General features: G+C 36.3%; 1 protein-coding gene across 7 annotated transcripts in view; it reads left to right on the forward strand.

Moving 5' to 3' along the window:
* PEX2 (peroxisomal biogenesis factor 2) overlaps positions 1–23,842 on the forward strand; it is a 95,286-nt gene that overhangs the window by 36,632 nt on the left and 34,812 nt on the right. For 2 of the 7 annotated variants that reach the window (XR_007126632.1, XR_007126633.1), the window contains one exon: positions 21,751–21,860. The exons of 3 other annotated variants lie outside the window; for them this stretch is intronic. The gene's annotated coding sequence lies outside the window, so the exon portion shown is untranslated. Of the gene's footprint in view, positions 1–13,568; positions 13,755–21,750; positions 21,861–21,949; positions 22,022–23,842 lie in introns of those variants that run through there. 2 more of the 7 variants (XR_007126634.1, XR_007126635.1) reach the window with 2 other exon arrangements.

The raw sequence follows: 23,842 nt of genomic DNA on the forward strand, positions 1-23,842 counted from the left end.
TCTCCTTTCTCCATATTGTTTCCACTTTCTCTGTTGCAGAAGTCTTTGAAAAGAAACTTGATTTTTATCAACTTACATTCTTTTTCAAAGAAAATTCATTTTCTTAAAATTAGATGGATTAATTAATCTAACATTAAATAAAAACAAGATCTTTGATCTTTATTATTCTTATGTTCTTGCTTCAGTTAAATAAAGTTTATACATGTACACTTATTTATAGTAGGTCCATGTAGCCAGGGCACAGTAAACAGACCAGGTTGGACCATATGCCGTTGACAAAATCCAAAGGCAGAAAAACAAGCAGTGGTGAATCAAGAAAGTTTATTTCAGTGGGGCCAACACCAGAGAATTAGTGGACAAGCATCTCAAAGACAGTCTCCAAAGTGCTAAAAATACTTGCAGGTTTACACAAGAGAAATATGGGGCAAAGGTAGGTAAGGGTTTTGAAGGTCAAATTCATCAGTGTCGTGGAGTCAATCACGTGTGGGTTCTTGCTGGCTCAGGGTAGTCCTTATTGCTTGAGGGGGTAGTTTCTATTCCCTTTTGGGGTGCTTTGCCTCCTGGGTCTTCCAGAACCAAGAGACAGTGGGAAAGAAAAACCCATCTAGAAAGTTTGAGGTCAAAATGGAGGCAGCTGCAAGTCCTCATTCAACATAACAACACCTCCATTTTGAGATAAAATTGATGTCTGAGATATAAAGTATATCAGAGATATAAAGTTTATCAAAGCAATGGAATTCAGAAACACACACAAAAAAAATCCACTTATTTACATTAGATAATCTGGGGAAGACAGACAAATAATGTAGCCAAAGTTAAATCAGGATTGCATCAACCACAACTTCTGCTAGAATAATCAATCCATCAGGTAGAACTTTGAGGTCAAAGCAGATCTGGTACCTTTAGCTGAGTCATAGTCAACTGTAGCAAATATTACATATTTATGCAAATATTAAAAATTAAGTGTGAGGTAGGGGGCTGTTATATTTTTTTCCCCTAATCCTTTTATTTGAGGAAATGTTCCTCTTACAAGAACCATACCAAGTTCTGCCTTCCCAATTCCAGTCACAGATTTACTGGCCATAACACTCATTTGGCAAGTAATCATCAAATCACAGGCTTGAAAGAATTTTCAAAGAATTCCTCTATAAAAGGTTTATCAAGCAGACATCCAGACTCCATTTTGTTACTACCAAAAATTGAGTTCACTGTCTCCTGAAAAAGTCAGTCATTCTTTTGGGTAGCTTTATTTACTTAAAAAGTTTACCTACTATTTCAAAATAGTTGCTTGCTGGTCCGAATTCTGCTCTATAAAGTCATTAGAAAAAGTCTGATTTTCCTTCCCCCAAGGAGTCCATTATCTACTTAAAGTGGAAATAAAACCTGATTCCCTTCCTTCTCTCTTATCTAGTCAAATGCCTCCAGGCTTATCTACCCTCCCTCTGGCACCAACACCCACATACCCACACTGCAAAGGGAGGCTGGGTCAGATGGGTAAATGGGGGCCAAAGTTCAGGCCACACTGCCAGTGCTAAATGATGACTTCCAACATGGGGCTGTAGCCTCCCATAGAAGAAGGGGGCACCTTTTATAATTTTTACAAAGGCGTCCCCTGTCGGCCCACCTGCCAAGCTTTCCACCTGCAGAATTTCATTATCTAGAGACGTCAACTTCTTAGTGAGACACAGATGTTATATAGTTGGGGGTTCTGTGTTCCTTACATGACATGACATCAAATCTCCCTTCTGTGGGAGGTTTTTCTATTGCTAAATTTTTCTATTGCTATCACTATATCTATAGCACTAGCTTCTTCAAGATGGATTTTTCTTAATATATTTTCTCTTCTTAAAAGCGATATAGACGCACAATCGGTTGTACTTTAACATCTTTACTATTCCATAATTTAGCTCTTCAATAGCTTTTGTCAAATACTGCATTGAAGTCGAATTCTTTGACCTGCTTTTCAAAGACCATCATAAATCAGGTCTAACTTGAAAATTAACTCAACAAGTTCAAAACGGAACTGATTATCACTATCCCCAAGCCTACTTCTTTACTATGTTCTTTTCCTTGTATCACCATTTATGCAGTCACCAGGAAAGGAAACTTGGGACCTTATCTTGATTTCTGCCCTCCTCCTCTCTCACATTCCTTAGCCTGGGGGATTCTACTTTTGCCTTCTTACCAAATCCTTTACCCACTAGCTCCATTTCTACATCCCAGCCTGAGTTTAGATTATTAATCTCTGACTTCCTTACCTCCAGTCATCCGATCCATCTTTTCCAATGAGGACTATGTCCAAACTTCAAATTCACCAAGCCTCTACCCTGCTTTCAAGCCTCTGATGGTTTTTCTTTTATGTAAAAGGAAAAATAGTTTATTTGGCACTGCATTCAAGGGTCCTTGATTCTGTCCCCCATTTGCTCTCCACGGTGGAAAGGACATCGATTACCATGGTTGCACACTTCTGATGATTCCCGCTTCTTTATATCTGGTGCTTCCTTCTTCCCAAACACCAGCAGCCATCAGGGCTATAGCAGCCTGATTATCTGTGTTTCTACTGCATGCCAGTTACCAGCAGCCTCATACAATAATCACACTGAATAATCAAATTAGGAACTAGGCATAGGGATTAATTTATTGTGATGAGAATAAGTCCCCTCACAATGACACTTCAAACTTTACTATGATTTCTGCTATTATTCTGCCCTTAGGTGTCTGGTTTAGATGTATCACTTCTACTCTTAGAAGACTCTGCCTTTTTGTAAATAACAATGTCATATTTGAATATCAGTTATTTGTACCTTTGCTTATTATCTCACATTTCGTGGCTTTTGTATAACTTTCACACAGTTTTCTTTCATTTCTCTTCCTGTTCTGCAAGTCCACAGAATATGAAATCTTTGTGTAAAAGCAAGAACACATGCTTTTAACTATGTTGGGGAAAATATTTACTAATCATTTTTCCCCCAAAACTAGGGGACATCAGAAGATTTTAACCTGTGAAGAAGTTTAGTCAGAATCTGTTTTAAATTTGCTCCTAATATGTTGTGTTGAAATATTGAGATAGCTTAATGAAAAAAAATTTTAAATAAAAGTTATCAGTGGAAAGCTTACTTGGCTCCTTGTCATCAAACCTTTCTGACAGTTCAACTAGAGACAGGGTAGACAAAAAAAAAAAAAAAAAAATCTCTTTAGGGCTCAAAATAAGTTGAAACCCACATACGGGAGAGTGGGTTGAGTCAGATCTAAACCTAGGATATACTAGGATATTAATACTTACTACATTTTTCAGAAGGGATGGAGATCCGCTGTCTCTAAGCCCAATCAGTACTCTCTTGTTTGACCAACATATTAGTTAAAAATGAACTAATCAGAAACAATCAAAAGGAGGTGAAGATGTTATACTGACAACATTCTTCTCTTTGAGAGCGGTTTCAAAGTTTCAGGAATCAGTTCCTTGGTTGAGGGTACCGTGAACACAGGGAGAAAAGGTTTGGCTACACAGGGACAGATGTCTAGAGAGTGAACAACTTTTCTTAGAGAGAACTTTATCCTGAAGGAGTCAAGCCTCAAGGAGGAAAAGCAGCTGGACTGATAATAACTCCTGGGGATAGGCCACAGCCAGACTGCTCCAGGAAGCTGGAAATAAGAAGTGAAAGCCTGGGAATCCTAGCTTGAAGAAGACCATTCATGAAAATGGAACAGTCTGAGCCATCACAGATCAAGAAGAAAAACAACAGCAATAACAAAAACCCAATCATTTCAAAATTGGTATCTCATTTTCTTTGTCCTTTCTATGGAGTATCTCATTAATATTTATGATGGTTTAATAGTATTTGCCTCATTTTGAAAAACACAATTCTCTAGAGTTGGTTTCCATTGTTACCAATCGATGAAAAGGCTGGGGTAGGCTTTTAGCTACCTAGAAAGACAATGGAACCACCCAATTGTGATTCTCTGAGCCATCACCCCAGAGTCTAAATCTTTAAGCCTGTGATTCAATCATTTTAATGCAAGCATCCCATTACCTTGTCTGAATTCTTTAAATGGGTGTTTTTCAAACTATGGATCAGGACCCATTAGGGGGTCATTAAATCAGTTTAATAGCTTGGGACCCATATTTTTGAAAACTAAAATCAAATAGAATTAAACAGAACAGAAAACAACTTTCCTCACACATGGAAAGGGCAATGTGTGAGTCAGGATAAGATAACCTGTACTGATATCTAAGTGGCTTTAATACAATAGACTTCCCTATGCTTACACAAAGCCAGTTCAGATTAAATGAGGCTCCTGGATCTTACAGCTTCAGAATAGGCAGCATGTAGTCTCCAAGTCAGGTGTGACCTCTAGCAGCAAAGATACAAGGTATATTGAAAATATACAAGGTATATTTAAAAGCTAAGCCTGCCAAGTGTCTTGCATCACATCTGCCTACACTTCATGGCCCAGCCCTACACTTCACCGGCCAGTCTAACTTAAAGAAGGCAGCACAGTGTTGTCTTCTTACGCACATAAGAGAAGTTGGAAATGAAATGTATATCCCAGCACTCTGTTTGCACCCACTCTTCACTGAGTTCAACATTTGTGAGCTTCTGTGGAATACGTAACTTAGATATTTTAACAAACACATCACCTTTTCTGGAATATTAAGCAGCAATTTAATTTTCTCTTTCTGGAAAGAAGATACTTTCTGTCATCATTGGACCAAAAACACATACTTGTTTTAATGTACTTGGGTTTTCCTGTCAAGTTAATTAAACTGGCATTGAGCATCTGCCAGAGAACCAGACCCCACAGAAGAATCAAAGATGCATGAGATAGTACTTCTCATTTCTCCATCATCTGTTTCTATATCAGCATCATTTCTTCTGCCATGTGCTCCCACTGAGCTACACCGCAAGGCCTCAGATAACCATACTTAGAGACTTGTCTTTTGCCCTAAAAAAGAAAAAGGAAATATGCAACAGTTTCGAGTCTGAGAAAAATTGTCATCTTATTATGAAGGATTTTCTTCTGGTGAAGAATTCCTGGTTGTCAAGAGTACTTGTCTGGGCTTTGTATTCTTTTTGATCAGCCTCAGAACAGGTGGACTATGTACCCTGTAGCTGTTGTCCCTTAGTCTTCACAGTCTCCATACCTGTTTCTAACTAGGTGCTTGCTACCGACTGAACTGACTCACCCCCCACCCTCCACTTCATACTTGAAGCCCTAATCCCCAACGTGATTGTATTTAAAGATAGGAATTTTAGGAAGCAATTAAGGTTAAGTGAGCTCATAAGGGTGGGGTCCCAATTGGGTAAGACTGGTAACCTTCTACAAAATGGAAGGGACACCAGGGAGCTCTCTTAGTGCACATGTCAGCCGACACAAAGGGAAAGACCAGTGACCTCACAGGGGTAAGGCAGCAGTCTTCAATCCAGGAAGAGAGCTCTCACCAGAACCTAACAGTGCCAGCACTCTTGTCTAGGATTTCCAGCCTCCAGAACTACAAAATAATACTCATTTGTGTTGCTTAAGCCATCGACACTATGGTGACCACTCAAATGGACTAAGATAGGTGCTGACCTTGGATAATCAATAATGGTACATAAGTAGTAAGAGTCTCATTCTCTGTGCAATTTCCCCCCACCTATCCAAGCTGAATTCTTTCCTCCCATCTTTCTGTTGCTAGAGGACCTTGCATATGCACTGCCTACATCACACTCTATTGTTAGTAATTGTGTACACTATCTCATCTACTAAAATGTAATATTGTTAGTAATTGTGTACACTATCTCATCTACTAAAACATAAGTTCCAGGGAACGAGAGATCAGTCCAAAGATAACGCCAAATGGTGGGTAAACATGAAATAACCATAAGAGGCAAACATTATTAATCCCATTTTGCAAACAAGAAAACAAATAGCCTGAGGTCTTGTTGTAAGCAATCAGTGGAACTAAGATTTGAACCAATGTATGTCAATCTCCAAGGCACATTTTCTTTTAATATTAAGTTACAGCCCTCCTCTCATCCCTTTCCCTCTATTTTGCCAACCTCTTGGACTTGGTTCAAGAACACCAGCTCTGCCTTCACCACTGAATCATCTCTTCATTACTCACTTTCTTTCTTTTCCACCATTTCTGCCCCTTAAATCCTCGGCTTTCTATGTCCTAGGTCCTTAACCCATTGTCATCTATCTATATTATTGGAGTTGACACCTTGATTAAAACAATGCAATTTGATAATATTGAGTGACTCTGTATTTAATTATTTAACAATGCTTTCCTAATGGGATAGTTATAATAGCATAGCTAATGAATCAATTTAATTAGATATAAACAGATTTGCTCTGTTTTCCTTTTAAAATTAATCTGATTCTCTTTTTCATCATATTTATTACTACAAAATAACAAATGAAATCTTTTGTTAAATCACTTAAATCCATTGGGTTTATGCTATCAGGCACAAAAATGTTTGCTATCACAAGTCTTTAATTACTTTTCCCACTCATACTAGGCACTCCCAAGTAATATATAATATGACTTTATTAAACTATTGCAAAACAAAAAAGAGCAAAACATCAGACAACTTAAAAGCCTGATCGTCATCATATTTTGATGATTCAGGCAGAGCAGTATAAATAGATTAATAAAATTAAGAATGATTTATATTTGTTCCCTGGTGCAATTAGCTTCACTAAAGAAAGAATGATGCCATTCTCAGGCTAAAAGAAGACCTTTTGTAGCTGAAGTTTTAAATATGCCGCTTTAAAACATGTGCTTTATTTAAATTTGATTGACTATCCTCAAAGCGTAAGACCTTAAAATATTTATGAGTCATTTTTGGTTGAATGCAATCCACAACCAACCATATTGGCTATAAAAGTACATTAAAAATACTAGTAATAACCCATAATATTATTTCCAAGATAAATCTTTTCCTGATCAGTGATAATGTTGCCTCATTCTTTGAGTTACCATCTTTATTTATTAAAAGATCTCCAAGTTTCAGCTCAAAGATGTTCTCACACCAGGGTTCCAAATAAGTTAATAGCCTGTTTTAAGAACTGTCAGAACTAGACAGTAAAAATTGAAGCCACATTTCAATTAAGTTTGCTCAAGTCTAGCATTTAGGTTTTTCCAGACTCTCGGATCAGCGGTTTCACAGAGGGGGAAAAAAAAGAGACCCCCAAATTTCCAAACTTCCCTATCAAATATATTCACTGTATTTCAGTATGCCAAAAGAAGATTCCATGGCATAAGATAGACTCCTAAAGCAATATAATATAAAATGGATAATAGCCTAGATCCATTGATTCTAGTGTTTAAAAAAAAAAAAAAAAGAATGAGTATAAAGGGACTGGCATTGTTATTGACTTCTGTTTATTTTTATAAGGGTTGTTAGTCCCAGGCCAGTTGCCCCTTAATTGCTAAGCAAGGTCTTGGGTGGCTTTTTGCTCAACTTGTGTGTTCCCATGGAATGCAATCTAATTGCAAATATTGGCTATCCATGAATCACGTAAATCTCATTCTATGAAAAGCCACAGGTAAGCTTCTCCTACCAGGAATACACTCATCCCAACGACCTGTTACTCTAGATTATTCACACTGCTGCCCTTATTCAGTCATTCAGTGTGTATCTTTTGCTTGTCTACCAGATAGCTGCTGTATTTAACATGGGGAAAACAAAGTGAGAAGAAACAGTTCTCACTCTCAACAAGCTTACAGGATGGCAAACAGTTGTGCAATGTGTCAGGACTTACTGTGCTTTAATCCTTACAACAACTGCCTTGTAGGGTAGGTGTCACCATCCTCATTTACAGATGGGGACAACAGCAAAAATAAAGGGTAAATATTAAGTCCAAGGTCACGGAGCAAATCTGTTACAGAACTTGTGTTCATACCTATAGTAGTTTTATCTAGTCCCCAAACCCATGGGCCTTTAATTATTGCTCTCTGCTTTCCTTTATCTGTTTAAGTGTACAGTTGACATTTAAAAATGAATTAATTTTGTTTGTAAGTTTTCCTGAAACCATCCTTATTTGTTATTCTTAAAAACTGACACTTCACTATCTAGTAGGCTCAAAATTTACTACATTTGATCTCATCTCTTTTACAAAAATAGTACTATTTTAAAACATTTTAGGCACTCAAATACCATACAGGGTCTCGTGCCATAAATACGTTTTTACTTCCCACACATGGCAAAGAGAATAGGACCATAGGGAGCAGCCCCAAATGAGCCCCATTCTTCAGGCTAGTCATGGGGGGTAAAACAGCTGAGATTGAATGAGTGTGGTCATGAAGAAGCATGTCCTGAAGAAGAGCCAAAAAGGACTCACAGTCATTCTAGAATCTGAGGAGTGATTTTTAACACGCCAGGAAGAAGTGAGTCAATAAGGAAGAATGTAAATCAAAAGGGTACAAGTGAAAGGAAAAACACAGTCACTTTTATGTAAATCAAAAGATTTGCTTTTGCCAAAAGGAAATTCTGGGAAAGATCTCTCCTGCACATCAGCAAAACATAGGCAAGTTCTCATTTGTTTTCATCCCTCTGTCAGGAACAATTTTCCCAGACCAGTGGGGCATGTAGGACTAGAATGGAAATGGATGGATTGAAATTTATCTTTGCTGTGAAATCACAAAAGGTACAAAGAGACATTTTTGGTTTCCTCCTTCCTTTTTCTTGTGAAATTTTCAAGACTGCCATATGAACTGGACTAAACTCTGAGCTAAGACAAAGTCTTTTCTAGTGCATTTCAACATTTAAATAGTAGACTGGAAGCCAAGAAATCAATCATTTTTTTTCATGGAACACTACATCAAAAACTAATGGTGTCCTATATGGTGACTAACATAACATAATTAAAGAAAAGGAATCAATTTTTATTTTGTTAATCTTCAAAATTGTTAAAACAATGGAAATTAGTCCCATTTTATTTTTACAAATAAAAGGTTGTCTTCATAAAAAAATAATGGTTCGTGATGGGGTTTGATAGTAATAATAAAAATAAGTAAGATATTAAACTAAACTTTGATAGTATTAATAGATTATAAAATTTTTTTAGAACTAATTGTCAAACTGACATTTCACATTTGACATATTACTTAATTTCTATTTTAACACATATCATTTGAGATCTTTTACCCCACCCAAGTAACTTTATAAAAGAGTGTAGGGCACTTAAAAAGTAAATTATCCACAAAATTTTTGGAAATCTGAGAAGTCTTTTATCAATAGCCTCCTATATTTTCAATGTTTTTTCTAAAATGCCCATTCTTCTGTCAGCAAATTATTTAAAGTCTCAATTTATTCCTATAATAGCCCCTGTGTTTGTTTTTTATTGCTGTTGTAACAAATGACCACAAACTTAGTGGCTCAGATGACATACATTTATTACTCACAGTTCCGTAGGTCAGAAGTCCAGCATGGGTCTCCCTGGAGTGACATGAAGTGCTGGCAATCTGTGTTCTTATCTTGAGACTCTAGGGAGAATCTGTGTTTTGCTCGTGTGGATATGGACAAAATTCAGTGTTGTACAGTTTGCAAGACTGAGATCTTTGCTTCCTTGCTAGCTTTGGCTGAGAGGTACTGTAGCCGTCTTTGAACATGACCCCTTCCTTCCCAGAAACAGCAACAGGTGTCGGGTTCTCCCATGCCGTCATCTGCGACCACAACTGGAAAATGTTTCACATTCAAGGCCTCATGATTAGATCAGCTCCATCGAGATAATGCAAGATAATTTCCCTATTTTATGATCCTTAAACTTAATCACATCTGCAAAGTCCTTTTTTGCCTTGTAAGGTAATATATGCACAGGTTCTGGTGATTGGGATGTGAGCACTTTGGCGGGGGCGGGGAGGGGGGACACTGTTCTGCCTGCCATAGCTTGTCTACTATAAAGGAAAACTGGATTCCTTCAGAATATCCAGCTTTTCCAGTAATTCTCAAATTAAGATGGTTCATTGCCCCAAATTTATAATATTTCAGAGCCAGAAAATACAGTAAAAATCCATCCTTTTTGGTTGCCAATTAGTCTTTGCTTGCCCAGAATCATTTAATTTTTCTTCCCTATTTTTTGTATGTTTCTATTCCTATTCTTACCATGATGATTTTACTTAACTTCAGGATGTTCCTCTTCAAGCTAGGAATTTCTGAAACCAGTAGACCACTGGCCCAATACCCAGGAACAGTGATTCCTGGACCAAATCCAACTCATTTTACTCCTATTCAGTTTTATCACAGCCACGCCTTCGTACCTACAATTTTTAGGATCTTTTAGTCTTAAATATTAAATTCTAAATTCTTTCCCTCTGACCCTTACTGTTGAGCTTTCCATTGCCAATCCTGCACTACTACCAAGTCTTCTCTGTAATTCCATCCAGGTCTTCCAGTTAAAAATTCTCTCTACTCTCATCTTCATCTATATCAGACTCATTAATTATCATCAGACCAACCTCATTCATTAACTTATTGAGCAAGTATTTATTTAAAACCTGTTCTCAGGTTACCTGGGTAGGTCAGGTGGTTAAGTGTCCGACTCTTGATCTTACCCCCAGTCTTGATCTCAGGGTTGTGAGTTCAAGCCCTGTGTTGGGCTCCATGCTGCGCATGGAACCTACTTCAAAATTTAAAAATAATAAAAAAATAAAGTTCAAGGGGCGCCTGGGTGGCTCAGTGGGTTAAAGCCTCTGCCCTCAGCTCAGGTCATGATTCCAGGTCCTGGGATCGAGCCCCGCATCGGGCTCTCTGCTCGGCAGGGAGCCCGCTTCCTCCTCTCTCTCTCTGCCTGCCTCGCTGCCTACCTGTGATCTCTATCTGTCAAAAAAAAAAAAAAAAAAAAGAAAAAAAAACTTAAAAAAAAAATAAAGTTCAATAAAATAAAAAATAAAGATCTATTCTCTGCTAGGCATTGTGCTGGTCGAGGCAGATTTTACAGAGACATTTCAGTTTTTCCTGATCTGTTTGCAACTGGTTTTGCTCTCCTTCCTACTCATCCCAACCCTCATGAAAACTTTCAACTGTTTATTCACAAGTATTCAAAATTTTCTTGACTACTTGACTTTGTACTAATGCCACTGTACAGTTTCCAAAATAAAGTTTCCGTTCTTTCCTAAGTCATTAATTAGGCAAAACAACAAATATTAGGTGGTCAAATAAACACATGGAAAAACACTAAAAATCTACTTTCTCTTTTTGAATTCCCTGACTTTTTGAATGAGGTTGTCAAAAAGTGACATCACCAAACCTGATTTATTTGATGACCAGGACATACGTCAGCCTTCGCTAGACCAATACTGCTCATTAATTAATTTAATTAGTTAACTTACTACTCTCTTTATATTAATTATTTAATATTTTTTCTGCTTTTCTTAAGCCATCCATGTATCCTTATTTATAACCCCTACTGTACATCACGGAAAAAAATGAAGATTCACCACATACAAATTCTCTTAATTTCTATCACTTCTCTCCAAACTTACTTATAATGGCAGGCCTTACTTTCTAGGCTAACTCTGCCACTCACTTTAACTCACTTTATGAACACTGCCACTTCCCTAGTGTCTTGATACTTGCTCCATCAATTATCTACCTTTTCCTGCATCTTCCATGTCTTCTACACCATTGGCTACAAGTCTGATTGTCTCCTATTCTAATAAAAACTTTTCCATTCGTTTCTTTTATTCCCTTCACTACTAAATATTTCATGGAATATGCATTACTTATGAAATTCACTTTCCTCTATCTCATTTCTTTCTTAATCCCTTAAGATCTTATGACTGCCCATAAAATATCATTGCCACAATTATTTAAAAGGTCATTTAGAATCTATTGGTCACTTTTTAGTTCTCATCCACCTTGACCTCTCTATAAAAAGATGCTATTAATAATCCTGCTATATTTGCAACTCTCCCCTGGCTTTTGTGATGGTGTTGGACCTTTCTGGTTGTGCGTGTGATCAGCATTCTGCATTTATGACTGCTCTTGTGAAGTCCTTCACTGATTCCTTTCTTTCTGTCTGTCCCACATCCAATCCTCCATAATGACTTCTCAGTCTGTTCTTGGTCCAAAGGAGACTTCTTCCATATAAACAGTGTCCGTGAATTCCTCTGTGCTGATTACTCTGGTGTCTCTATCTCCAGTCCTGATATCTTAACAGATGCCCAATGTTGAATGTTTAAGCAAGCCTTCTCTCAATCTTTGCAGGGCTTGGCTCAAGAGTACTAAGGGAAGTTGGCATATCATCTTTCTAAATATGTTAAAATTATAAACCCATCTAACAAACTTCTAAAAATATATATAGTTGATTCTTCTATTCTGACCAGTATTCCTCCATAAAAACATGGAAGGCCAGTTCAAATTTAAGCCTCTTATGTTTCTGGGAATTCCTCTCCAGAATAATAGAAGGGGACAACTATTCCAGACTTGTTTCCTCTCCTTTTCTTTTTCACCTTCTGGCCTTATCCAGTACCACATAAGGCCTCATGTATAGGCATGAGGACCCCCATGCCTCAGGTAAAGGGTGCAACCATATCCTTGCAACCTTTGATCATCTCTTGAGCCTAAGGGAGATACATCAGAGGATGCACCCAATGAGGAAGACTGCATCAATCCCAGAAGTGGGTTTGGGGCCATTTGATCATGATATGAATAGTTCTCAGGAACCTGGAGTAGATCTATTCATGGGCAGTGGACTTCAGGGCACATACCTCTTGGACCTGTGAGGTCCTCACAAAACTGTCCAAACCAGACACCTCTCAATTGTGAGTCCCAGGGCAAGGACTCCTTTGCCAGGATCTAAGGACAAGACTGCAATTATTACCTGCCAATCATCTCTAAGAATGCTATACTGATGTTTCCAATTTTCATTTTTTTTCCCAGTCTGAGCCTGTTTCACCAGGAATATTCTTTCTAATCCTGGTTCTCCCCACTATGTTTCTATATACGTATCCAATCTACTTACTCACACCAGGTCAGAGAAGTCAAAATCATCTCCAACCTCATCACATCCCTCTCGCCTCATTTATATGGCCACCCACAATATTGCTTGAGTCTCTGAGATGCATTTAGCTCTTTACATCTTTCCAAGTTCACTTCCATTGCCCTAGCTGGGACATTCATTTTCTTTCCCAAGTAGCCTCTCAACTAGTTTTTCTCTTTGTGATCTCTTGATTCTCTAGTCCATTCTTATAATTCAATTCATCTTTCAACAAGTCCGATAATGACACATCCCTCCTCCAAATCTTCATTGGTTTCTCACTTCCAACCAAACATATTTTTAGCATGTCATCATATGCTCTTTACATAATGCCTCAAAGATTCCTACTCTGGCCATACTGGCTAACTTATGATGCCAACATCTAAATACTTTTATACTCTTTTAAGACTTTTCTTCCCTTAGGTTAGAAGAACTTTCCCCAGCTTCTCAGTCTACTAGGTTCACTCAAAAGCTATCACTTCAATAAACCTATCCTGGTCCTACTTTCAGAATTAAATCAGCTCTCCCTCTACTTAATTCATCTTGATCATTCTCTACTCATTCAATCATCTTTTCCTCCATTCCTCCATTCCTCCATCCAGGAAGTCATTCAACAAATGTTTATTGAAAACCTACAATGAACCAAGCACTCTGCTTTGCCCTGTGAGAATTTCTCTTCTCATGGAGCCCAGGATAGTGGAGAAGACAGGTATTAATCAGATAATGACCTCAAAATATAAGGAAAAAGTGACATGAACTAAGAAAAAACCTCTGTGAGAGAGGAGAGCTCTCACTCTGTAAGAGAGTGAGAATGCATAACTGATTTTTCATGGACAGTTGGGATGAACTTGGCTGAAGAATCGACAGGCAAACAAGATCTGAAAAACTACTAGGACTTAACTGGATGAAGGGAAAGAAACATCACAGGTAGAGGAGCTGAGAATGCAAAAATCTTCATGGCAGAATTGATGATGGCCTATTTAAGTGAGAGAATCTGTTGTGATAGTGAGTGTCCATCCAGATTTTGTCATAATTCTAAGAAATGGAAAACTTCTGATGAGTGTTATGCAAGGAGGTGACACAGTTTTGTAAAGAACTTTCTGATGGTAATATGGAAAATTATCTGAGGATGACAGAACTGGATGCAGACTAAACATTCATAAAACTATGAAGTTTATGTAGTTCAGGTGAGAATTCGTGGCTAGGGTTGTGGTAGTGATAAAGAGAAGTGTATATATTTGAGAAATACTGAGATCATGAAATCATCTACACTTAGAGATGGTTTGATTTGGAGGGTGAGAGAAAGGAAGACGTCAATGCTTTGGGATTATGCCTAATGAGAGGTAGTACCACTCACCAAGGCAGAACACTGTAAGATCAGGTCTAAGGGAGAAGATAATTTCAGTTTGGGGAAACTTTTGTTTAAGGTACAGTTAAGACCAGAGGGAACTCTGTGTTGGATGTAAATTTGAGGCTCATTGGCCTAAAAATTTAATTTCTTAGAAAATATATAGTATTAGAGGGGGTGAGAGCTAAGGACCCATCCTTGAGGAACATCACCACATAAGGTGTGAGTTTTTGTGTGCAGGGGAAGGGGTTGGCATGGAGGGGGATGCAACTACAAAGAAGTCTGGGAATTTTTTCTGCTTTGATTTATATTTACTTATGTTCTGTCTGTCTCCCCCACTGAAAGTTCCTTGAAGATGGAGAGGATATCTTATTTATAGTCTCTCCCCACTGTGTCTAGGAATACCATTAATGATATGATGCTTGAATTGAATGTTGTTGACATTTTGACACCGATTATTTTCTTCTTGTGTAAAAACACTATCTTTTAAATATGGAATCATTTGTATTCATTAAATGTTTTAAAATGTAATTCAAAACTTTTTAGGCTGTGGTTTAGGATAATTGCTTTCAAAGAAAAGTTGCACTTTCATCCTACTCATAAGAGAATGAAGAGAAGGTCATTGCATTATCTTTCTCTTCGTTTTGCTCATAAGCAAAAAGCAGTCTTCTGTACTGATTTTTAATGTGGCTGTCCCCAAAACTTGAAACTATCATAAAGTACAAACATAAAATCTAAAATTTTAATTTTCCAGAAGTCATAAACTTCATTCTAGGTCAATTCCATTGCAAAATAACTCTGAAAGGTGATCTTTTTTTAAAACACTTTCAACGACAAAATGCTTTTGAGCTTAAATAGGTTAGTTTATATACCTTCCATTACATCATCTTTTCAGATACATAAAAATTTTCTAATTCTGGGGTCACACCTGTGTGTCAAGCCAAATCTAGAGAAATACACTTTGAAATTGATGCTATCTGCTTAAAATAGTCTCTTGTCACCTTGATCTCCTTTCATAATTTTCATATACTGATCTTAATACTCGGTTTTCTTCTCTATTTCTAACTATTTCTTATCTAACTCCTTCCTCCAAAAGCAAAATTATATGCAAAGAATATGCTATTTGAGATCTCTAAGGCAGAATGACATGAGTAATATTTTGCAAAATATTCTGTTGATGCTAAAGATTGAGAGTGACGTTATATATAGTTTTGTGTGTGTGTGTGTGTTGAGCTAAAACTTTTCCTCTCCTTGATAATTTTTGATCAGATTTATGTAAGAATGTAAATAGTGTGTATTCACTTTCAAGGTGAACAGTTCCCTGTCCCCAAAGCAGATCACTGACAAATGAAGCTAACGTTTATTACTTCATCCCTAGAAGAAATTGATAATCACCTATATCTAGTGAGTAAGTGCCTATTTACCAAAACAATAAGCTTGCAAAAATTTCATCTCCAAGAATCTGTTCTATCCGATCTTATTCCCATTTGTGTGCTCTTAGTATATTTTCAGTTCACTAAATGCGTGGCACCTCCATTTTAATGTTCTAGTGAGGGACTCAGTATATGAGTATGAGAATACCATTGAATTATAAAAAGTCTTTAAAAAGAGGGGGAAATCAAGAAGCTACCCTAGTTGTATTACCTGTGGCATATATGCTGAAGAAAAAGGAAGACAGATATTTAGTGGTTAGTGAGTACTGACCTTAAATTACTGGCTCACAAATTAGACAATAATTAGAGACTTCACTGATATTTTGTTTATATTTCACTTTGTAAGACTTTAATAGCTCATTGGTTTTTCCTACATGAAGTAGTAAACATCTTGACAACCATGTTATTATTCCAAGCTGTTCTGGTCTAGAAAGGACTAGTCCTGCTCTTCCAGATCATCTCTGACAAGTATAAGCTTTCAGGAGATGAAGGGAGACTAAGGGAAAACTTGAGCAAAGCAAAAGATAAATTATTGACCAAGATATATAATTATAAATACTAATAAAATAGTACTTCCCATAATACATGTGTATAAGTCTTGGGCTTTCCAAGGCAGCAAAGCAATTGCTGGATTCAAATGTTTTCCACATTTTACCAGATATTTTATCTTAGGCAAATCATTTCACCCTTTTGCCTCAGTTCCCCCACCTGCAAATTGATGATAAAAGTGTTTCTGGGGGCACCACGGTGGCTCAGTGGGTTAAGCCTCTGCCTTCGTCCTGGGATCGAGCCCCACATCTGGCTCTCTGCTCAGCAGGGAGCCTGCTTCCCCCCTTCCCCTCTCTGCCTGCCTTTCTGCCTACTTGTGATCTCTGTTTGTCACATAAATAAATAAAAACTTTTAAAAAGAAAGAGTGTTTCTGATAATTTATGACAAAATCTATGATTGTTTCAAGGATTAAAGCAAGAAAAAAGTGTAAGTGGCTGGCAAAATGCATATCATTAGTATTCAAAAAAGTTAACTATTAGTAAACAGGGAATTTAAACAAAGAGTTAAACTTTATAATAAGGAATTTACAAGTTGTACCTAAAACCAAATGACAGAAAAGGACCAAAAATTGAAGCATAGTCAAAGATATTGCCAACAAAGGTGTTAAACCAAAAAGAGCCAACATAAATAATCAACAATATAGAAATCGAGATAAATAATAGGAAGTAGGACAAAGGGGAACTGTAATCTGATTTTTCCTTTAAAAAAGTAAATGAGGCTATTATGTTGAGAATAGATCTTGGTGAGAACAGGATAATAGAGGCAAGTATATTTCTCTTTCATTTAAAAAAATTCAGAGGTAAGCATTCCAAAGCCAGTCGGAAGGTCTCCAAAGACATTAAAGACCCATGTTCCTTCTTCTATCCTTCTTTACATTCCTTTGAACATGGATTCCAGTCTCAAAGTCATAAGGTGGCTATGAGATGTCTGGCCATTAAATTCACAATTCCAGCAGGAGGAAGTAGGGAAGGCAAAGTCAACAGTTAACTTCCTTAAAAAGCCTATCTGAGTGATCCGAAGGGGCACGTGCACCCCAATGTTTATAGCAGCAATGTCTACAATAGCCAAACTATGGAAAGAACCTAGATGTCCATCTACAGACGAATGGATAAAGAAGATGTGGTATATATACACAATGGAATACTATGCAGCCATCAAAAGAAATGAAATCTTGCCATTTGCGACGACGTGGATAGAACTAGAGGGTATCATGCTTAGCAAAATAAGTCAATCGGAGAAAGACAACTATCATATGATCTCCCTGATATGAGGGAGAGGAGATGCAACATGGGGGGTTGAGGGGGTAGGAGAAGAGTAAATGAAACAAGATGGGATTGGGAGGGAGACAAACCATAAGTGACTCTTAATCTCACAAAACAAACTAGGGTTGATGGGGGGGGGGGGGTTGGGAGAGGGGGGTGGGGTTATGGATATTGGGGAGGGTATGTGCTATGGTGAGTGCTGTGAAGTGTGTAAACCTGGAGATTCGCAGACCTGTACCCCTGGGGATAAAAATATATGTTTATAAAGCTGTAAAAAAAAAAAAAAAAAAAAAAAAAAAAGAAAAGAAAGGATGAATACCCAAAAAAAAAAAAAAAAAAAAAAGCCTATCTGAAAGCCCCACCCACCACCTTTCATTTACCTTTCTTGTTACCCAGGTTTAGGGACATGGTCACATCTAACTACAAAGGAGAGAGAAGAAGGTGGTTTTTAGACAAAACATATTGCTGCCCAAGTTAATAACAGGATTTCATTATTTAGTTAAAAATGTGAGCCAAAATCCTCTGCTCCAAATCTTAAGCCGCATAGAAATATTTTTGAAGGGAAACATACTCTTAGCAATACAAGTAGAAATAAAAGAGAAAACAAAAAAAAAGTAAAATTTATAAATTCAAAAGCTTTTTTTTTTAATCAAAGAAAAAACATCTGATGAGGTTCATCAGAGAGAGAAAATGAATGAGATTGTGAGGGAAAAGATTAAAAAATTATGAACAAGGAAGTATGATATTACCAAAGTTATTGGGCAGATTTTTTTAAGTATATGGAAATGTCATAAATAAAATTAAATAATAATTTTGAAAATCTTGAGAAATTTTTGATGTCTATGGAAAATATAAATCCCAAAATTGAGTCAAGAAAATAAAAAGAAGAAAAAGTCTAAATAGATCAATAAACATGATATTTAAAACCCTGTAAAAGAATTTTCTCCAAAGGCATGTGATTTACTCTTTTATAATTAAATTACTCAAAACTTCCAAAAAAGAAAAAGGTAAATTCCATTCTTTTTAAATGTCCCATAGAGTAATAGGCAAAATTTTTAACTTAATATAAATAGAATTGTAATAGTGAAATTACCCTATTAACAAAACCTAATAAAAGTGTCAAAAAATAAAACTATCTCTCTTTTGAAAATAGATGGAAATCCTAAATGAAGTGGTAGCAGATAAACCAAACCATTTCCAAATATAGGAAAAAGAGAGTTTAACTGTAACTTAATATTAGGAATCAATGTAATTTATTTCCTAATAGGTCAAAGGAACAAAATCAAAGATCATTTTGATAGACGATTTAAAGGCAATTGAGAAATTTAATATATATTCATATTGCCAAAAAAATCTTAGCAAAAGTGAATAGAGGAATAGTTTCCTAACTTGATATAAACATCTGTGTCATCTTAATAACTGTCATCATGCTTAATGTTGGAATAGAAAGTAATTCCATTTAGAGTTAAGAATAAGGCAAAGGTACTCAATTCACTGTTAGTATTTAACATCTTTCTGGAAATGCTAAGTAATGCAATCAGAAAATGAAATGAGGTCTTACAATTCTGGAAAGAGAGGAACAATTTTTTAAATCTTAAAATGATATGATTTATCCACATGGAAAAAAAGCCAAGAGAATTACCTGAAAAACCATTAGAACTAGCAAGAGATTTCATTAAATTGGTCACATAATGAACTCAATAGCTTTCTTATATACTAACTATAATCTAAGTTCCTTGGGAAAAAAAAAAAAAAAAGTCTTCTTTCACCACTGAAATTCGGTTCCTAATAAGTTAAAATATGACAGAAAATAAAGCCTATATCAAACAATAAGCAAGATCTAAGTTTTCCAGGAATAAACCTTCCTTTATGTAGAAAACAATAAGATATTTACATCTATCTTTCTGTATATCATTGTAGTGTATTTCTAGATGTCAACACTTCATCAATGTACATACTTTATAGCAAAATGCCAAGATAATTCTTTCACAGTGTATTGACCTATAGCTAAAATGTAATCTACATAAAACAAAATTCACCATTTCAGTCATCATTTTGATGACTTTAGGTGAAAAGAGGAGTAATGCAGCCACCACCACAATCTAACTTTGGAACTTTCCAATGTTCCTCCATGACCTCTTCCAGTCAACCTTTCCTCTCCACAGCTTCTTTCACTTGCTACAATTTATTCTTTCCTAGAATTTCATGTAAATAGAATGGTGTAGAATGTAATCTTCTGTGTTTAGCTCCTTTTGCTTAACATGATTCTGAAATGTATCCACATTGTTGCATTTATCAGTAGTTCATTCCTTTTTACTCCTAATAGTATCCCAATAGTGTCCCAAATAGACAACAGTTTATTTATTCATTTCCTAGCTTACAGGCATTTGGGTTATTTTAATTTGGGGCTATTGTGAATAATGCTGTTGTGAATATTAGTAGATAAGTCTTTGTATAGACTTTCTGTTTAACATTTTTTAAAAGATTTTATTTACTTATTTGTTTGGGAGACAGCACATTAGCCCAGAGAGGGTCAAAGGAAGAGGGAGAAGCAGACTCCCCACTGAGTAGGGAGCCTGATGATCCTAGGACCCTGGCATCATGATCTCACCTGAGGGCAGATGCTTAACTGACAGCCACCCAGGTGCCCCTCTGTTTAACTTTTATAAGAAACTACCTAATTGTTTTCCAGACTGTCTCTGATTTTGAAGTTCCACCAGTAATATATGAGATTTCCATTTTTCTCCCTCCTTATTAAGTCTTTTTAATTTTAGCTTTTCTAGAGTTGTGCTATGTAATTTGAGATTTAATTTGCATTTCCCTAACAGTCAAAGATGCTGAACACCTTGTTATGTATTTACTGATTATTTATGTCTTTTTAAAAATACTCATTTTTTGTTATTCTTTTGTCTTTTAAATATTGAATTATAAGAGTTCTTTAGGAATTCTGGATACAAATTTTTGGCCAGATATGTGTTTTGCAAATGTTTCTGTCTGTGGCTTGTCTTTTCATCTCTTTAATTGCATCTTTTGATGAGCAAAAGTCAAATTTTGAAGTCTAACTTACCATGTTTTTCTTCCATGATTGTGAGTATCCTGTCTAAAGACTTTGTCTTATATTCTCATCCAGCATATGTCTTCTAGCTCTTATGTTTTTAGATCTTATGTGTAGTTCTCTAATTCATTTTGAATTAATATTTGTGTAACATGTAAAATAAGAATCAAGCTTTTATTTTTAATATTTAAACTTCACTGAGTTAGTCTAAAAGTCATCTGGAACAAGAAGCATGTGAGAAGAGGCAGTAGCATTCTGAAGAAGAGCAATAAGGGGGATATGCTCTTTCTGGAATGGAAGGCAGTATGCAGCTACAGTCCATTAAGTCATAGGATAGCACAACAGTACAAAGCCCAGAACAGAACCAAATACATGTAACAATGTAAAATATGATAAAGGTGGCAATTCAAATGGAATAGCCACAGTTATATTCAATAAGCGATATTGAAACAGCTGGGTTACTCTTGAGGAAAAAAAAGAAACACACAACATTGTGTGATAAATTTCAAATAAAAATAAAATTCCAAGTACAGAATCATATAATCTTGAGGGCAAGGAATGCCTGTTTAATCTAAGCATTTATTCAGTCAACAAATATTTGTCAAACAACTTTCATGTTCCCAGGCAGGGCTTTACACATCTTTGCAGACACTGGGGGCTCAGCATGGGTGAACAAGACAATGTTCCTGTTGTCTCTTTGGAGATTTAACATTCTGTAGTGGGGAAACTAAAAATAAACATAATATGCAAACACATAAACAAACAGTCAAATGATATAATACCAAAGAAAATCCACTGACAGTTTATATGATTGGCATCCACAAAACCAAGAAAGAACAGAGTTATGATTCAAAAAAGTTTTGTCTGACTCCAGATATTACAAATTTAAGTATAAATATTTGTTATGAATCATATGCCCTAAACAGAAATAACAATTATCTCTGGGTATATAAATATTTCTTCTTGGCATATATATATGCTTTCATTCCTCCCCCCCCATGATGCATATATTGCTTGTGTTTAAAAAAGTGAATAAATAAACATATGATACTTACATTGTATTTTGCCAGACTCTTACTAAATATTTTGCAGATGATAATTCATTTAATCCTTATATGATAATCCTCATTCCACAGATCAGAAACTGAGGCACAAAGAGTTGAAATAATTTGTTCAAAGTCACGCAAGAACTTCTGAAAGACTGACAGCTTCTAGAGAATGCATGTGGAATGTCTAGGTCAAGAGGGTAAGCCATTTAATTGCTCCTTCCACTTGTGTTGATTCTACCTGTTGAATTACTGAAAACTTCATCTCATTTTCTCTTACTTGTTCTAGGTCAGTGAGTCTCGATGGTGGCACATTGAGATCACACATGCACTGAAACCACCTGGAGAACTTGAAAACCAAGTAGGGCCGGTCTTTAGAGATTCTGATTTAATTAGAGCAGTCTAGGCATCAAACTTTTAGAATCTCCTGTATAATTCTCATGAGTAGCTGGGTTTGAAAACTAGTGTCTTACGTGAACAAAAGGGAAGCATTCTACTCCCTAAATGTTCTTTTAATTTGATTAAATCTCTTTATTATTTATCACTTTATTTTATTTGATTGAATACTTTGATCAACTTCCAATTTTTGAAAGTAGGTATTTGTAAGTGTATATGGATGTGCAGATGGAAAACTTTATTCAACAAATGCTTGTATAAGATCAAAATCACATTTGTATACAAACGTTTGTTGAATAAAACTTTCCATTTGCACATCCATATATACATATAAATACCTACTTTCAAAAGTTGAAAGTTGATCAAAGTATTCAAATATCTTTTGGCATTTGTGCCAAATTTAAAATCTGATTTAGTGTAAAGTTCATGGAAAAAAGAAATTTAAGCTGAAGTGTAGTTGACACATGGTGTTACATTAGTTTCAGGCAGACAACGTAATGATTCAACAACCCAATCTATTGTGTTGTGCTTACCACAAGTGTAGCTATTATCTGGAAAACTTACTTGAGAGAACAAATTCTCATTCTTTTTCTTTTTAATTTTTATTTATTTATTTGACAGTCAGAGATCACAAGTAGGCAGAGAGGCAGGCAGAGAGAGAGAGGAGGAAGCAGCCTCCCTGCAGAGCAGAGAGCCCGATGTGGGGCTCGATCCCAGGACCCTGGGATCATGACCTGAGCAGAAGGCAGAGGCTTTAACCCACTGAGCTACTCAGGAGCCCCCAGATTCTCACTCTTTGATGGGGTTCTTGTTTTATCATGAAGATCTCCTGAAGTTAGAAATCGTTTTCACCTGAAATAAGTTCAATTGGAATATCTATATTTTTAGCCTACTATGCTATAGCATATGTTTTCTTGATGCTGTTATATAGATTTTTAACACCCTCTTCTACATTAGTATTGATGGAATTGGGCACAAAGAAATGTAATTTCACAAAATGAAGACCAGAGGAAATTATCAGGCAACCCAAAATACTTTTGCCCAATAATTTAGATGTTCTAAGTAGAAGTTCTATGAGAGCTTGGAACATTTACATAATTATTTGTTTTCTCCTTCACTTTGTTTTTATTACATTGGTACGTAAGCATTTTAAATTTTTATCTTAAGATATATTATCTGTGAGAAATGTGAATTAATCATGCAACACTTTTCCTTTTGTATCCAGACAATTATTTAACATCTTTGTTTCATTTTTTATACCTGGGACATTCCATATAGTCATACAATGCTAATGATGTTGTGACCAAATACACTGTTAATCTTTTCCAAGTATTGAGATCTCATAAATCTGAGGTCTACATTTTTTTTTCAGATATCATTTTTTTTTAAAGATTTTATTTATTCATTTGACAGAGAGAGATCACAAGTAGACAGAGAGGCAGGCAGAGAGAGAGAGAGGGAAGCAGGCTCCCTGCTGAGCAGAGAGCCCGATGCGGGACTCGATCCCAGGACCCTGAGATCATGACCTGAGCCGAAGGCAGCGGCTTAACCCACTGAGCCACCCAGGCGCCCCCAGATATCATGTTTTTACTTTAAAATGTATTTGAGTGATCTGAAATTTGTTCTTTTTCAAATAATATTTATAAATGATTTTTCAAAGATTTATTTATTTGAAAGAGAGAGAGAGAGAAAGCCTGGAGGTGGGGCAGAGGGAGCAAGAGAGAGAGAATCTCAAGCAGACGCCCTGCTGAGGTTGGAGCCCAGCACGGAGTCTGGCATAGGCTCA

The sequence above is a fragment of the Lutra lutra genome, chromosome 4, assembly GCF_902655055.1.
Source record: "Lutra lutra chromosome 4, mLutLut1.2, whole genome shotgun sequence".
Taxonomy (NCBI): domain Eukaryota; kingdom Metazoa; phylum Chordata; class Mammalia; order Carnivora; family Mustelidae; genus Lutra; species Lutra lutra.